This window comes from Erpetoichthys calabaricus, chromosome 11 (genome assembly GCF_900747795.2).
Source record: "Erpetoichthys calabaricus chromosome 11, fErpCal1.3, whole genome shotgun sequence".
NCBI lineage: Eukaryota > Metazoa > Chordata > Cladistia > Polypteriformes > Polypteridae > Erpetoichthys > Erpetoichthys calabaricus.
Window position 1 is genome coordinate 20675596 of NC_041404.2, and position 18944 is coordinate 20694539.

An 18944-nucleotide genomic window follows, 5' to 3' on the forward strand; every position below is an offset into this window, starting at 1 on the left:
AATCAGGACATTCTTTCAGTATTGATTAAATAAAAATAACAAAACTTGCAACATTGATGCAAAAAAAAATAAGAGCATAAATTAGAAGCTACATTAACAGTAACTGAATAACACTGTGAAGTTATAATTACATGGAACGACTCACTTAGTGGCGTAGGTGAAAGTAACAAAATTGTGAGCTTTAAACCTCAACTCAGCATTATTCTAGTCATGTAATTTGAACAGAAAGTGATGAGTTAAGCTAAATGCTTTATTCTTGCCAGAATGCTTCATGAAATTCTTAAGTGTTTACTGTACACAATTATAGGAGGGGTCTGCCGCCCATTTCTACAGTACTCATCTGGGCTTTATTGGACACAGGCGTAGTGGCACTATAGTGGCCAGTGAATGTCCCCTTTAAAACAAATAAGTGAAACCATCAAATAAGAAACTTAGTGGTTATTTTTTTTGCTTCACGCAGAATCCCTTTTTAATAATATTTTTTAGCAGAAAATCTATAAAACAGCCTTTTTGCATTTACAGAACTGTGAATAACTGGTATGTGAGAGCGGGCAGATCGATTAATGGTACCATTAAAACAGAAGTGAGAATCTTTCCAGATCCAGAGATATGAGAATGTAAGATTTATCTGGAGCTTACACAGTATCTCACCTCATAATGGCTGACTCGCTGTACAGAGTATTTTAAAATATCATAAAGCAGAAGTGGGGCAGCATAGTATTTGCTGTTGCTTACTGAATCCAGCATCCTGGATTTCAGTTTCCTGTTGTTGTCCTTGCACATTCTCCCCGTGTCTGTGTAGGTTTCCCACTCACATAACTAAGGTTAATTGGCGACTCGAAACTGGACCTGCCTTAATGTGGATGTGTGTCTAATTTGGGCTTGTCCAACGCTGTCCTCTGTGCCAGACACAAATGCTTAGAGGGCATTTTCAAGGCTCACAGGGCATGTGTATTTCACCCCCAGAGAGAGTGGTAGCACTTTCAATTACAGTACATCTTTTTCCCTTTCACGTACACACTCTTGATGTCATTTCTGCATCTGCACAAAAAGCCCCACCTCCTCTACCCTGGATTATATTTAAGCATGAACAAACCTGTTCTTTTTCCAGTTTTTTCTGTGGTGGCAATCTGTTCCACCACCACCTAATCAAAGCTCCATGATGTCCCTACATTGATGGATTAAAGGCCAGAAATCCACATGACCGTCATCATCAAGTCCTTCCATGAGAACCCTGAATACAATGAGGACTGATTGATGTCATTTATGTTAGGTAGAATGCCTAGAGGGGGCTGGGGGGTCTCGTGGCCTGGAACCCCTGCAGATTTTATTTTTTCTCCAGCCATCTGGGTTTTTTTTTTGTTTTTTCTGTCCTCCCTGGCCATCGGACCTTACTTTGATTCTATGTTAATTAGTGTTCTCTTAATTTAATTCTTACTTTGTCTTTTTTTTCCTCTTTCTTCATCATGTAAAGCACTTTGAGCTACATTATTTGTATGAAAATGTGCTATATAAATGAAAGTTGTTGTTGTTGTTATAAGTAGGTGTTCATTCAAGACCTCACATCTGGTGGAATCACTTCAAGAGTCCTGAAGTGCTCCTAAAGGCTTAAACTAATCTGACCACTTCAGTCCTATAGTTTGCTGAGATTTTTTGTTTTCATTTTCTTTTCTTTAAGAGGCTTGCCTAATAGAAAGAGTTTTCCACATTGGTACCTCCACCCTTTCTACACCTGTTTCTGTATTTGTTTTCACAATGGTGTAGTCAGCAGGATTTTGGGTAGGATATGACAGAACTGACTAACCTTTCAGCGTGGATCCACTCAGCGTGAGCGTCTTCGTCAGCTCTGAGTAGAGGTTGCTATGCAATGGGTCAACTTCACTGAAGCTGAGGCATGCAGGGCAGCACAGGAAGCGCTACAAGATGAACGAGTCCAAGGACCACCTCAGGTATTATTATCACTTCAACCTTGTTATAACATTGAAGCAAATCATCTATATTTGATGACAGTACATCACTGGCCCAAAGATGAATGGGCCCACATAATTGCTCAGTTTCTAGCTGGAGAAGCCCAAAGAACATATTACAAATTAGAAGAGAGAGCCATGGTAAAAAAGAAGATTCTAACTGGCCGACCAACTTGATACAGTCTCGTTCTGGACTTACAATTGCATTTTGACCCAAACAAACCATCCATGTCACAATAATTCGATTTCTGGAGTGTTCTCAGTTAAAATAGGTTGCAGACAATGCTGCTTGTGAATAGTTGATCACTGCTTTTCTTAAAAACCTTACCTGACAGGAAAAAAAGAAAGCTGGAAGAACATAGAAATCCTGGTGGAGACCACTGAGTGAAACTGGATAAAAAAGCAATCTGAAAAGACCAATGAAAGAAGAAAACCCAAGCCATCTCTCCAAACCTGGCCACACATAAAAAGCTTGAAATGGAAGGAATTCTCCCCTCCTCTCATGCACTGTTAAAATTGTAGGGAGTTGGGTCTTATTGTGCCAAACTGTTCTAAACTTGAGGTGGACATAAGTCGGATGGTATTATACTCCAGTCGCAGCTACTCCGGTCTCTCTGCCTTGCACAGGTGTAGTGGTAATAAACAAACATCAAGCCTCCACTTTGATTGACACCGGCAGCAGCATTACCATTATTGCACACCAATATATCTCGCTGTAACACTTTGATAAACATAAAAACAGACTTTTGCACACAAGGAGAAGCTGATCAAATATGTTTGATGCTCCAAATAATAAATTTAATTTATTTTGGGATTCAAGGTTTAAGAGATTGCTTTTCAATTAATGATGGCATGTTTCTGGCTAGAAGTCGGGTATTCCTAAGGTTTAAAATAAAGATTTTGAGGATACCAGACAGTCAGTCAGTCATTTTCTAACCTGCTAAGTCCTGAACAGGGTCATGGGGGTCTTCTGGAGCTTCTCCCAGCTAGCATAGGGCGCAAGGGAGGAACAAACCCCAGACAGGGAGCCAGTCCATTGCAGGGTAAACACAGACACACACACACACAGACCCCAAACACACACTAGGGCCAATTTAGGATTGCCAATTTACCTAATCTGTATGGCTTTCAACTGTGAGAGGAAAATGGGGCATCTAGTGTAAAAATATTCCATCCATCCATTCATCTATTTTCCAACCCGCTGAATCAGAACACAGGGTCACGGGGGTCTGCTGGAGCCAATCCCAGTCAACACAGGGCGCAAGGCAGGGAAGCAATCCCGGGCAGGGCACCAACCCACCACAGTAAAAATATTCCAAATTTGTAAATATAAGATGACTCCAGCTCCTGACAGAATGTAAAAATTAATTTGGTTCATTCACTGTTTTAATTTTCATTTACGGTTGTTGATTTTCCCATTCTTAATGAGCACATACAGGAACCTTCACCAGCAGTATTAAATTAATGCAAAGATAGAAACTGGAGAAAAACAATGTTGCAATGTATCTGTGCAATGAGAGTTTGATAAGTAATATTCCATGTCAAGAAAAATCAGGAGTGGTCTCCCTAGAGTTTCTCGTATACTCAGATATGGGGATGGATATTTGGGGAGTAAACCACAAGACAATGGTTATATTTTTATATTATGTACATTAAAGAACCATCAACAAAAAATCTAATCTATAATAATAAAAGGCAAAGCCCTCACTGACTGACTGACTGACTCACTGACTGACTGACTCACTCATCACTAATTCTCCAACTTCCCGTGTAGGTGGAAGGCTGAAATTTGGCAGGCTCATTCCTTACAGCTTACTTACAAAAGTTAGGCAGGTTTCATTTCGAAATTCAAAGCGTAATGGTCATAACTGGAACATATTTTTTGTCCATACACTGTAATGGAGGAGGCGGAGTCACGTATCGCGTCATCACGCCTCCTACGTAATCACGTGAACTAAAAACAAGGAAGAGATTTACAGCACGAGTCGCACGCGGGAACGAAGGTAAATGACGTTAATTTTTGACTGTCTTTTAATACTGTGTAAGCATACATATTAACACATGTGCAATTAAACGTGTGCATTTACGGGGTGATTTCTCAGGCTTAAAACCTCACCTTTTATCAAACGCGGGAACAAAGGTAACTGACGTTGTTCACTGTCTTTTAATACTGTGTAACCATACATATTAACACATGTCCAATTAAACGTGTGCATTTACGGGGTGATTTCTCAGGCTTAAAAGCTCGCCTTTTACTAAAAAGGTAAATGCAAAACTATTTTCAATCAGTTTATTGAAACGCTCCCGTTAAGGATTGCAATAACATATTCGCGAGATAAAAGAACGAAGTAGGGGGAAATGGAGGAAGAGCCGCAAACAGCGAACAGCAAAAAATTAATGAAACAATTGAGAACGGAGCGAGTTAAGCATACAAGCATGTTCATAAGGGAAACAAAGCACGGTGTAAAACGTAAGTTTAAATTAAGTTTATAGAAACGCTCCCGCTGCGGATTGCAATAACATATTCGCGAGATAAAAGTTTAATGAGAAGACACGAGGTATAAACGAACCACACGCCGTGGCGCAACGTTAGGGGCAACAGTTTCAACCATTCTATGATCTGCTTCTCGCAACTGAAAGACGGCACATGGCGGATGTTAGCCGACTTGCTGACCGCAACGTTAGGGGCTTCAACTATGGTGCTGACGCCACATCTCAGTGCCAACACTTTGCAGACTGTACTTAAAAGACACGCCCTCCTCACTGGACAGTTAAAAAGACCAATCAAACTAACGATGACATCAAGTATTACCCAATCAAAAGTAGGAAAGGAGGCATCTTCATAAAATGCGTGTGGGATGATTTGCATGACACGCTGCTTTAAAAAAAAAATGATAAAAAAAATACAGGATAAATCCCGTCCAGTATTGATTCAAAACGGGACGCGCAATTTAATTCTCAAACGCGGCACGATTCCGTATTTTAAAGGACGGGTGGCAACCCTACAGTGCCAGGTAACCACCCATACAATCACATTGTGATTCAGACTAGGAATGCAATGAATGTAATTACCCCGATCTACATACAAGGCGAAAGTCTTGCAACATTCAAAGATGATGGTTTGGGATAATTAGTACTTATTAAGTACACCATGGAACATAAAAGAGCTTATGAAGCCTTGAACCGAAAAAACCAAGATCTCAGAGATCGTAAAAAAAAAAAAAGGAGGTAATGTCGTTTTACTCGCTGTAGATTTTAGTCAAACATTACCAGTTATTCCACGAGGGAGACCAGCAGATGAACTCAACGCGTGTTTAAAATCCATGCTTCTCCCACGGTCGGTTATATGTCGCGTGTTCTCGGGTAGGTACACCAAAAAATTTATACATTTAAGCATGTAATGGGCAAACAAAAAATGAGGTATACCCGAAGGCACTGCAGTAGTACTCAATGTAACTTTACTTCTTAAATGTTAATGTTTTACTGTTTAATAATTTATACGCTTCTTATATATTGTTCAAATTCTTTTATCAAAATACCAGTGACAGCGCAATGCACGATAACATGGAGTGAATACACCATACGCATCTGCCCACGGCCGCCCTGGTGTGCGCAGATAGGAGTTGATTCTAAAATAAAATAAACATAAAAAGAGTAATACAATCATCACCCATAAAGCGGATAGCAGACGTGACGTACTATATGTGTACCAGATTTCAAGTCAATAGGTGAAACGGTTTGCAAGCTACAGGTGATTTTAAATCCTGGACAGACCAACGAAAAGCCACGGTAGCAAATTATAGAAGAAGATTTTACTGTTTAATAATTTATATTTATATGAAATGTGCTTCTTATATATTACTTCATATTCTCATATGATAATGATGTTAATGTTGTTTATATTGATTTCTATGTTATTGTAAGTGCATCTATGTGTGTATATGTATGTATGTATGTATGTATGTATGTATGTATGTATGTATGTGTATATATATATATATATATATATATATATATATATATATATATATATAAAAAATATATATATAAAAAATATATGTGTATATGTATATATAATATATCTGTATATGTGTGTATATGTGTGTGTATATGTGTATATGTATATATATATGACAGCAACACTCATAACAATGACAACACAATTACATTGACAATCATGTTACGTTATTTTTAAAATGTTTCCTTTACTTTTTCATAACCTCTTTAACACACTACTTCTCCGCTGCGAAGCGCGGGTATTTTGCTAGTTAATAATATATTGAAAATTATTATAAAAGTAAAGTTGAATAAATGAGCTCTGCAGCTGCATGAATTATAGGTAAAGTGCCACTTCCGGTTAGCAGAAATAGCCCAAACATTGATAGAAATCTATGTGTTGTACCTAATACTTGTGTGCAAAATTTGGTTGACCTAAGTGAAAGCATACTCAAGTTATTGTGTTTACATGCACACACATACACAGACACACAGACATATTTAAAAAAATGTTTTCGGACTCAGGGAGGTCTAAATCGTCGAGATTCATTAAAATCTCGACATCAAATTTTTGTACGATTAAAATAATTTCCCTATACTTCATATACGAGAAAGTAAAAAAACTGAGGAATTTGACGAGTGAAAGCTCCGCCTGCTGGAATGCTATAAGTATTACAGTCTTTCAACCTGCTTCTGCACATGTCAGAGAGCAGATTAACAGAGGTTTTTGTCCCTCCAAAAATATTCTGGCTATTTCAGCACCAAAGTGTATATAATGTTTGCTTTCATGTTGGAATTTACTCCTTCTGTGCATTTTGAACTCCTGTATGTCCATGTGGCTACTAAATTAATCAGCTGTAGCATTACAGACAAACAGACAGATCTCAGATTGAAATGCTGTTGTAAAAATAATCTAATCATAAATTACTTTCGAAAAACCTCTAAGATCTCTCTGTGACTCCCTCTGTAATTAAAATCTGCCATTAGCTGATAAGTCTCATTGTGAAATGTATGCAACATCAAGTGAGTCGTTACACAGAAACAAGCTAAATGTCATTTGTTGGCCAGAGTCCTAATGGCCATGTATGAGGAGCATTTTTCATTATGGTTTGAAATGCTGAAATGCTGGTGACATTAAACTAATTCATGTGGAGGGAATACTCAAGACCACTGATTTTTTCTTTTTTTTTTTTTTATGGAGTGCTGTGTGCCGTGACATTTAAATTGCTAAGAAACTCAACTGCAAGCTCAGCATCTTGAAGCCTATACAATTTGATTACTCTAGTTTTACAGCCATTCTAACGACTAATCAGCTTTAGAAAGCAGCTTAAGTTTCTGCTTCATCTAAGCTACTTGTTCCACAAGAATTAGATATCAAGCAACGTTCTGATTTGAGACAACGGAAGGCACAGTAGGATTACCACTACAGAGCAGGCCACATTTGGATAAGTAGTTGATCTAGTAGTAGATATTTTATAAACATTTTTGGCTACATCAGGCATATGGAAGGGTCTAAATTTGAACTGTACACCAGTCCAAGCACATTTTTGCAAATACTGAGCCAGTTTTGCAGTTATCAATTAATGAAATATGTGTGATATGGGGCGAAAAACAGATTATATAGAAGAAACAGCACTTAGAAATTGTTCAAAGTTAAGTTAACCAAAGTCCATGGAGCAGTGAAGCAGGAGCACCAATGCACCAGTATATCATCCTTGGCCATTTGGTGTCAGTAGAAAACAACCTCATTTTCATTTACTATAAGAAATGAAATTCTAAACCTGATGCCAACAAGTTTAATGAATAAAGCAGGAATGTCAACTCTTTAACGCCAAGGAAATAATTTCCCACATACCCTATGTAAGCAGCTAAGCATTTTGATGCCTGATAGCAATGGAGTGGGAACTGATTTGCTTTTAATTGTTTCCTTACAATGCTAAAAGCACATCAGAGAGATCTGTTTTTATGAAGAGTATGGTAATATAAATTTTACATTTTGCTACTTAAAGGCTCCTTCGTGTACCAATGCTTCCAAGCAAATGTTTAAAAAAAGTAATTCTTTTAATTTGAGTTCTCAGCATTGGTAACATCTCAATCAAGGTGTTTGTTCGAATCCTTGGTTGCAGTCTTCAAGAAGTTTGTGTGCACTGCCCATGTCTCTGGGGGTTTACCTCGGTGCATTCCAATTTCCTCTGACATTTCAAGGCCAAGCAGGTTAGATTAACTGTCCACACAAAAATGGTCCCATGTGAATGTGGATGTGGATGTATGTGTGAAAGGGGACTGTCTGTTCAGGAACAATTCCTGCCTTGCTTGTCACTGCTCTTAATTACAAGCATTTGAGATTGTTATGTTGCAATTGTTCTCTTTAGAAACATTAAGAGAATGCTAATTTCAGTGCTTTCAACATTAATGATGTAGGAAGTAACAATTCAGCTACAACAGCAGTTTTAAGGTGTTTTGACACCTTCATCTGCAGTGCTTATTTCAAACTCGGTTGCCCCTTTTGCCTGGTTTGTTCAGGTAGATATGAATATAATTTAAAGGGCAAGCTCAGTTATAAGACACACTCTGGACCCCCTAGAGGTAGTAGCAAAGGACCAATTTAAAATAAAACTTAGTGCCATTATGAACAATGCTGCACATGCTCTTTCTGTGTCAGGCCCTTGGGTCCTTAACAGATAAATATGACATACCCTAGGTCTGTGATAGAGGGACCGAGGCCAGTGGAACAGTAAGAGAGGTGGACACAAAGGTGCAATTTGAAAACGAGGTGCAATTTATTGTGCAATAAATGTTGTGAAATAACCAGCCGGACACATAATGAAGATTTGGGGCAGCCACCCATATAGTTTCCCTGGCTGCAAAAGGCTTAAGTTTAAGTACAATGTGTACAAGTTAGAGTCCAAAACAGAACTGATCAAGTAGGGAGGATGAGGGATTTTATAGGCGGTTCAAAAGAAGTGACGTCCTCGGAGTGGGATCGGATAAAGGCAGGATTTCTTGTATTTGGTCTGCAAATAGAGAAAAGAGAGGTTCAGTGCAACCCACCGCCCCCTGGCCTGGCATGGGATTGGCATTTTCTGGTCCCTATGGTTGACTCCCAAACGCACATGTATGACAATGTCTAAAAAGAGTTCCAAAAAGTGCACTTTCCAAGCAAAAAAAACAAAAGCTATTGTGAAAATTTCACCCACCTAAATTTCCATCCTATCTGGACACTTCACTCCCAGCACATTCAGTCTTTGTCGAGCTCTCTTTTAATACCTCTTTTAGTCTTATTAAAGCTCAGAGATTAGCACAGTAGATAATCATAGCAGAATTCCAGCCCATTAGCCACAGCAAAAGCCAGCTCATAGCCATATGCAACCCTGGGCGATTAATTCACATTTTTCTTCCTCCCCTATCTACATTCCCAACAGGCTTTTATAAGTTTCACCTGCAATTTGCTGACAAGGGCACTGAGTTAACCGTGCACGGTCACCTGCTCACCTCTTCAAATGGAAAAAAAAATGCAGTTCTTAAAACTTTACCACACCTCCCTATCTTGTCGCTTCCAAAGTAAGTGCCTCCGGGTGAAATGGAAGAGCTGTGGATGATACAACTCCCCAAGAACCTTTCGAGGAGAGACACCCACAGCACTATTCAAAATCCTCCGAAGGGCCGGTCTATTCTTCACGCACATTACACGTGCGTGCATCATGGCTGGCACGTGTTCCCAACGTTCTTTTGATGTGTCTTCTGAATAGGTCATCATAAATTGCAGTACCAGCAAAGATATGGGGGGGATTGTGTGTTTGATTTTTTGTACATGACATCAGCATCATTTACTATCAACATGTGAAAGTAAGCCGCAATGCCACTCCAACATGGTAAATCTGCATGCTTTAATGTTTGGTGAATGGCTCGATGCGGTGAAGCAAATCATCAAACTTAAATGCTGACGTGCAAATGTATTCATGGTGTGTTTTTATTCATCCATTTCTTGCGTAGGCAATACAAGCATCACACATTCCCCACTGTAATGACTCTATACACTTGAAGGTCAAATATACCATCTTCTAGGTAGCAGCCGTCATCAATTATTTTTTGTTTTTGCACCTTCACAACAGCATCACAATGCAAAGAATTTTTATCTTTAACATCATTCTTCCCTCAACTCACAACACAGCGAAACCAGACGTTGTTTTCTCACTGTGATGATTTCTTGCACTGCCACCTGGTGGGAGTACTCATGGAAGCATAGATAGTACACTGCTTGCATAGCATATGTATTACATAGCGTTAAGTATATCCGCTTTACCCTCTGGCCACTGACATCATTCTACACACCTTCATATGCCCCTGAAAGGATGCAGGTATGTGCCAATTCTCAAATCTTTATTTATAATACTGCGGATTTAAGACAGCAGATTTTAGTCAGCCGGATACCTCCTATATGCACTCCTACAAAAAGCTGGTGAAGTATACCACAACACTATTGTGAAGGGAGTTGCTTCTTCACACTTTGACACAGTAACACTGAGGACTTTCAGCTAAATTCACTAAATAAGTCTACTCTCTAAATGAAATCACTGTATGCCCTCAGCACAGCATGTCACAGAGTCACCACGTGAAATGTGTCCTTTCTGTAGCATACAAAGTAAAATATTATTTTCTTGTTCTATTCTAGCTATCAGATATAAGACATTCTGCCCACAGAGCTGTGTTTCGTAAACAAAGTACATAATCATCATTTATGTGATGGTCCATGAGTGCAGTGCTTGTTGACTCTTCATGAAGATTTTTCCCAGGAAAATAGTGTTTGAGCCCAATGAAAGAAGTCCATGACACACCCACAGGGAGTTTATTGTGGCTTCTGGTTCACATGAAAGTTTGCTGTGTGAAATGCAAACAAGCTAACCGGAGACTGAAGCAAACTAAGAAATTATCACTTGACTCAGCACAAACCAAATGGGCTGTGAGTGTGAAAATGCCTTCAGGGTGGTGTTGAAAGGCCCTGAGGACAATCATGCCTTCCTGGTGAATCTCAACGAGCCAAGATAGACTAAATGCTCTTTCAAAGCCTAAGGCTGAACATTAATGGTTCCATAAAGTGGACTTAAACAAAGTGAGAACTTTGAGGAGGTTGTTGACTGCACTACTGACTACATCAACTTCTGTATGGTCATTGTAGTTCCAGTAAGAACAGTACACTGCTATGCTAACAACAAGCCATGGATTACAAGTGACATCAAGGGCCTTTTGAACCAGAAGAAAAGGGCTTTTAAAGGCGGTGATCAGCATAAGCTCAAGCGTGTGCAGAAGGAACTCCGAGTCCAGCTCAGGGCAGCGAAGGAGCAGTACAGGAGAAAGATGGAGCAGAAGTTGCAGAGCAACAGCATGAAGGAAGAGTGGGATGGGATGAAGATCATCACTGGCTGCAGCTCGAAGCGGGGTGCCACCATCGAGAGAGATGTGGAGAGAGCAAACCAGATGAACAACTTTTTTAACAGGTTTGACCACCCTAACCCACTCTCACCTCAGAGTACTGCACCCTCCAACCATCCTTCTGCTGATATCAGCATAGGAGAGAGTTTCCCCCAACCCACAATTACAGCAGCACAGGTGAGCAGAGAGCTGAGGAGACTTTGTGCCAGCAAAGCAGTGGGTCCAGATGGAGTATCGCCACGACTGCTGAAGGCCTGTGCACTGGAGCTGGGGAGTCCTTTACAACGCATCTTCAACCTGAGCCTGGAACAGGGGAGAGTCCCGAGGCTTTGGAAAACATCTTGCATCACCCCCGTCCCAAAGATATCGTGTCCTAGTAAGCTGAACGACTTCCGGCCTGTCGTTCTGACGTCACATGTGATGAAGACCATGGAGCGGCTGGTGCTTCACCACCTAAGGCCACAGTTCTGCCACGCCCTCGACCCTCTGCAGTTCACATACCAGGAGAAGGTGGGAGCGGAGGATGCCATCATCTACATGCTACACCGATCCCTCTCCCACTTGGACAGAGGCAGTGGTGCTGTAAGAATTATGTTTCTAGACTTCTCTAGTGCCTTCAACACCATCCAACCTATACTCTTTAGGGACAAGCTGACAGAGATGGGAGTAGATTCATACCTGGTGGCATGGATCGTGGATTATCTTACACACAGACCTCAGTATGTGTGTCTTGGGAACTGCAGGTCTGACATTGTGGTCAGCAACACAGGAGCACCGCAGGGGACTGTACTTTCTCCGGCCCTGTTCAGCCTATATACATCGGACTTCCAATACAACTCGGAGCCCTGCCACGTGCAAAAGTTCTCTGATGACACTGCTATCGTGGGCTGCATCAGGAATAGGCAGGAAGAGGAGTATAGGCACCTAATCAAGGACTTTGTTAAATGGTGTGACTCAAACCACCTACAACTGAACACCAGCAAAACCAAGGAGCTGGTGGTGGATTTTAGGAGGCCCAGGCCCCTCATGGACCCGTGATCATCAGAGGTGACTGTGTGTAGATGGTGTAAACCTATAAATACCTGAGAGTGCAGCTGGATGATAAATTGGACTGGACTGACAATACTGATGCTCTGTGTAAGAAAGGACAGAGCCGACTATACTTCCTTAGAAGGCTGGCGTCCTTCAACATCTGCAATAAAATGCTGCAGATGTTCTATCAGACGGTTGTGGTGAGCGCCCTCTTCTACGTAGTGGTGTGCTGGGGAAGTAGCATAAAGAAGAGTAACGCCTCATGCCTGGACAAACTGGTGAGGAAGGCAGGCTCTATTGTAGGCACGGAGCTGGACAGTTTGACATCCATGGCAGAGCGACGGGCACTGAGCGGGCTCCTGTCAAAAATGGAGAATCCACTGCATCCACTGAACAGTATCATCTCCAGACAGAGGAGCAGCTTCAGCGACAGACTGCTGTCACTGTCCTGCTCCACTAACTGACTGAGGAGATCGTTCCTCCCCCACACTATGCGACTCTTCAATTCCACTCCGGGGGGGGGGGGGGGAGGGGGGGTAAACGTTAACATTATATAAAGTTATTGTCTGTCTGTATACCTGCATTTTTATCACTCTTTAATTTAATATTGTTCTTTATCAGTATGCTGCTGCTGGAGTATGTGAATTTCCCCTTGGGATTAATAAAGTATCTATCTATCTATCTATCTATCTATCTATCTATCTATCTATCTATCTATCTATCTATCTATCTATCTATCTATCTATCTAAACAGGGTAGAGGAAGATCACTGGGAAACATTTTTAACATCACTTTTTTGGACTCACCCTGCATTTATTCACCCGTCCACAATATATATTTTAATGTGTATTTATATATTGCATGCTATCTACACTTTTGTTGGTGTTTGTATGTGTCTTTTGTTGATATTATTTTATTGCCACCTGCTCTGAGGGGACATGCAAGTAAAACTTTAATTTTACTATATGGACTATGAACTCTGTACACAAGACAAGATACTTGAATTTGAACTTGACTCTCTCCTGCACACTTTTACTTCTTATTGTGGCTGCTCTTTCTCCTGTCACAGCCAGCCCTACTCTGCTCCTGCCTCCAAGATGACCATACTTGTGGAGGGATGATCCCGGGGCAGTCTTCATTGCAGGTGAACATGGGGAGGTCCTTCCTAAGACCTGCATTACATTATGAAGCCATCATGCTTTACTACTACAGCTCCTTATTATGGATCCTGGTGTATCTTTTGGGTACCAATACACACATACCACACTAGTGAGGGACAGACAGGCTGTCCTCTCCGATACGCCTGAGGTGTCACAGTATATAGTGCCCCCTGTTGACCTTACATGGTGATGCTACCTAGGATACCTTCACACAGTCCATCACAGAACATACTCACAAGGGGTCAATTTAGAGATACCAAACAACCTAACATGTACATTGTTGGAATGTACAGACAGACCAAAATATTAGGCGAAATCCCACATACACAGAACAAGACCATGCAAACTTCACGCAGACACTAACTAAGTCAAGAATTGAACCCAAGTAACTAGAGCTGTAAAACAGCACTATCTAATGATGTACTCTAGTATGAGAAATTAAAAAAAAAAATAAAAAAGATTTCTTACCTTTCTAAGAAGATGTGGTATACAGAATGAGAGAAAGGAACAAAATGGAAGCAGAGCCATGATTTATCTTTTTCAGTCCTGAAGATATTGCCAGGCCATGAGGTGCCCAATATGCCTTGTCTCATATTAGCGTATTGAGCATCAATATTTTCAACCCAAGGTTTTAATTTTAGAACCCCATAACAGGCTGTTGGGCTCTCAGCCTTATTTCAGGCTAATTTAAACCATGTACCAGTAGATAAAGCCTTTTTGCAGCCTTCATTATTTTTGGAAAGCCTGAAGATTGCTTTACTCACTTTAAGTGAATTTTTTCTTCTTCTTTGGCTAAATTGATTGCAGTTTGAAAAGGGCAAGTACGTGTATTTTTATTTATTTTCCTTCAACAGTGTCCAAAAGTTAAACGTTCGACAAAAAAGAAATACAATCTACAGAAAATATTAGGTAGCGACTCCAATCAGCTTTTCAAAAATTGCTCCTGCTATGGATAACAAGCACATCACAATCTTCTGCTATAAAGAAAACAAGAGACTTCTTTAAAGGTGTCACCTGTGAAAGGCTGCTGTTTTCTCAGTTCTATTGCAAACACACTTGAACCTGCCTGAAATTCCCCTGCCCTTTTTCCTGCACACTGTTATTGAAAAGGCCCTCCATTGCTGTTCAATTCCCTTCCTGCTAATTCTGTAATCTGGGTGAGTAGATGCCTCCCAATCAAGATTTTTTTTTCACAGACTTCTGATATTCTGAGATAAATGGAAGTGCACTAGACTCCTCACTAATTCGCAATACAATCTGCTAGAAATTTTCATTATATTTGCTTTTTAGATGTCTATCTATGTTGATAAGTCAAGGATTGTACTTTATATGACAAACAAATCAGTGCATGGTGGTGACGGAGAGAAGATCTTTAGCATACAGAGGAAGAAACCCTATTGTCTTTGCTGTCATCTAAAATGTTCAGTTTTTTTTTCTTTACTATAAGTGCCAGTTAATGTTAGAAAAATGTAGTTGACAGATGTATTTTCATTTTAAGAAAAACATTTGACAAAATGTATTAATAATGGGAATAAATGGTGGGTGATAAGAAATATCATTTACAGTACTATATAACAGGTCACCTCCTAGAGGGCATCCAACCTGAGAGACAAAGGTCGACATTCATCTGCTCACTTTGTGAACCGGTTTATTCTATTAGTGGGTCATTGCCAAGCCATAGTCTCTCAACAGCATTCGGCACAAGTCATAAAACCAACCTGAATGGGAGTCTGTTTCATGCACTTGGTCATAATGGTGCCACTAATCAAGGTAACAAATCTCTGGAATATGGTTGGAAACCAAATCACCCGAAATAAACCCTTTTGAAAATCGAAGGAATGGTCAGTCACCCCACTTACAGGGGTCTGAGCCCAGGACCCTGGAGCTGTAAGGCAACAGTGCTAACTGCAGCACAACCCCACACTGAGCTTCAAAATGTTCTTCTGTAGCCAAATAAAGAGAGTAGAGATGAGTAGAGGGAAAAGTCAAAGAGGTGACCAAATACAAAAAAATCAGGAGTGTGCTCCACCTTGATTTTCTCATATACTGAGATAGAGGAAAAGGTCATCAGAATCACTTCCAGTTGCGTAATACTTCTCAAATATCATATCTTTTTGTTTCCCCCCCATCACTAATTGATAACATCGATACACAATCATTTATTTCTATTTATAATCAAGCTTTTTATTAAAATGATATTTTCACACTTAGGGAGGTCGAAAACGGTGGTGGAATTTTTTCATGATTACATATACATTACCTAGATTACGTGCAAAGTAAATACAGTTATAGTCACATTGAAAAACCTGTTAGTATTATATAATATTTGTTGCAATAAATTGCTATAGGTAAATCTGCATTTAGCTACATTTAATTATGATAATACTGGCGGAAATAAAAAAAAAAATCATAAAATTAAATGTATTACCAGGAACACGACAGGGACGTAGCAGCTTATTGTTCCCATTACATCTTTATATTTACATGTCATGTTCAATGTTTACACGTTACTGTTAAACTGATGATGTATAAATTAAAATAAAATTAATAATATTTATTGAAAGAATATGCATTATATTGAATACATTTTTTAATATTGTGTACACATTTATATTTCCATGAAACAAAAAATTCGGATGGTTGCTTAAATAAAATACTACTTCTGATTGAGTAAATTTTCTCAAATTTCATATCTTTTTGCTTTTTATCATTATAAATATCTATAAAAAATATGAATCATCTATCTGTAATTATAACCATAGTTTACTTGAAAATTTGCAAAAGTATTCAGTTAAAGTACCACTTCCAGTTGCGTGATTTATCTCAAACTTCATATCTACTTATTTTTCATCATTTCTAATATCTACACAAAATGTGAATCATATATCTTTATTTATAGCCTTAGTTTACTTGAAAAAATCTGAAATGTGCTCAGGTAAAGTACCGGAAGTGGCCCAAAAGTTGATAGGATTCCTTATTTTTAATATAAAGCAGATGTACAAAATCACATTGACCTGGGTCAAAGCATTTTCGAGTTATCGTGTTTACACACTCACAGACAAGCAGACACTCAGACAGACATAATTTCAAAAACGGTATTTTCAGATTCAGGAAGGTTTAAAACATCAAGATTCATCAAAAATTTTTTCACGATTCCTATACTAGTAAAAAAGAACAATTTGCTTAGGACATGGCTTTATGAAAATTCTTTTTGATGTTGTTACTGTTATTACTGTATATTTGATGCATGAATTTACCTAGAGCAACTTATGACTTCAGGAGAAAGTATAAGAGACAGGTCTCCTCACAAAATACTCTGTGTCTGTTTTAGCCAAACTGAGGAGTGCAAATGGAGTATACTGACAAGATAAAGTCTACATTAAGCCATCATATTTTCAAAACTAAATCTATAAAATATATTTATTTTGAAAAAAATTGTTTTTTTAAGCTTTGTGACATCATGAAACAAGCATTGCACATAGTTTTACAAAATGCAATGATCAAAGGTAATACATTTAGTAAATGAAAACAAACACATAAAATAAATTGTGTTTAATAATAAAGAGACTAAAATGGATGTAGTTAAAATAAAAACAATGCAAAGCAAAAGACAAGCAGATGGCACAAGCAAGAGCAAAAACATCTTCACAAACATACAGCAAAGACAGTCACAAAGGATTTTATTAAATAGATAACACAGAAAGATATAAGGGAACTATATAATTGATAGATAGATAGATAGATAGATAGATAGATAGATAGATAGATAGATAGATAGATAGATAGATAGATAGATAGATAGATAGATAGATAGATAGATAGATAGATGTAGGGGGTGCCACTGAGCTCCCAACCCTCCCAACACACCAACACCAACACAAGTCTGGGGTTCACATAATTAATTTGAACAAATAACTTCATAGGTTATTTAGAAACACAGCAATGTCACAATTCCTCATATTGTCTCTTCCTTTCTCTCTTTCTTTGTTTCCTTTCGGTCCTCCAGACATGTGTTGTCTTGCTCATCTCCCAAAGCTGATGGGCCTGGATGAGGTTGAGCAGCTACTTTTATGCCAGACTCAAGAGTACTTCCAGTGTTACAGAACTATAGATTGGAAGCAGTTCCGGTTCAGGTGAAAGATCCTTAAAGTGGGGACAGTTTTTCTCCACAGCTCCCCCTGGCAGCACATAAGGAAAATTGAAGGGCTGTGTAACTGGACTGCCCTGTGGGTATTCATGCAAGCACTGTAGCCCAGGAAGACTACTAGGGGAGCAAAAAGTCTGTGTGATTGGTCTCCCTCTGTTCTTCTGCTAAGCTGGCCTCCCAGCTGGGTAAGGAACCTTGACCCATCCCAAATGCCAGCCCATGCCTGATGTACATGATGATAGATAGATAGATAGATAGATAGATAGATAGATAGATAGATAGATAGATAGATAGATAGATAGATAGATAGATAGATAGATACTTTTTTAATCCCAGGTCAAAGCTTAAAAACTTAAACTAAAATAATATTTAATCAACTTTATACAATTAATTAAATGAATACGTAAGTGGTCTCTTACTTGTACCGTGGTTCACCAGCACATATGACTGATCCTGTGTGAGTGTATGTGTGTGTGTGTGTGTGAAGACCTTCACTGGAATGGTTGTGTTCTTATGAGCAGCGCTCCTTGCATAGACTCTGGCCTATGTGACTGTGAACTGGACAAATAGACCTTGAAAAGATTACAGTATGTATACATAAATAAATCCATCTGTCCATAATCTATTGGATGTAATGTTATAATAGAGGAAAAACAAACTTTAGCCATAAATGTATATTCTGAAATTTGTAATATACCCACTTTCGTACAGGGTTTCTACAAAAAGAAGGCAACTATTTAAAAATGTATGCCAGTACAAAAAAAATGAAACAGAATATTTTTTTGCATGAGAATGAAAAAGACTATTTTTCTCCATACCTTTATAAGTCTTTTTGTGAATAGTATTCATATCATGGTAGACATCAAAGCAATGCAGACATCAAAGCAATGCTCTGATTCTGCCCATGTCTTATCAATAATAGTAAGAATGAAGAATGCTATAGCTCTGACTATTTCCCCTCCTAGATGGTTCAAGAAACTATTTTATTCAGCTTACAATAATCTACATAAAAAATAAAAAATGGTACAGCATTGGTTTGCTGGCATGTGAACACATGCAGTGCAGAAAAGAAATGTAATATTTCTTGCACATTTTCATGCAAAAATGTCATTGCTTTTCTTTGTATTTAGTAGGTTGTAATGTCCTAAAATTGATTCATTTTTATGTAGTATTTTTTTTTTATTGTGGCCACTGTTTAATTACCAGGACCTG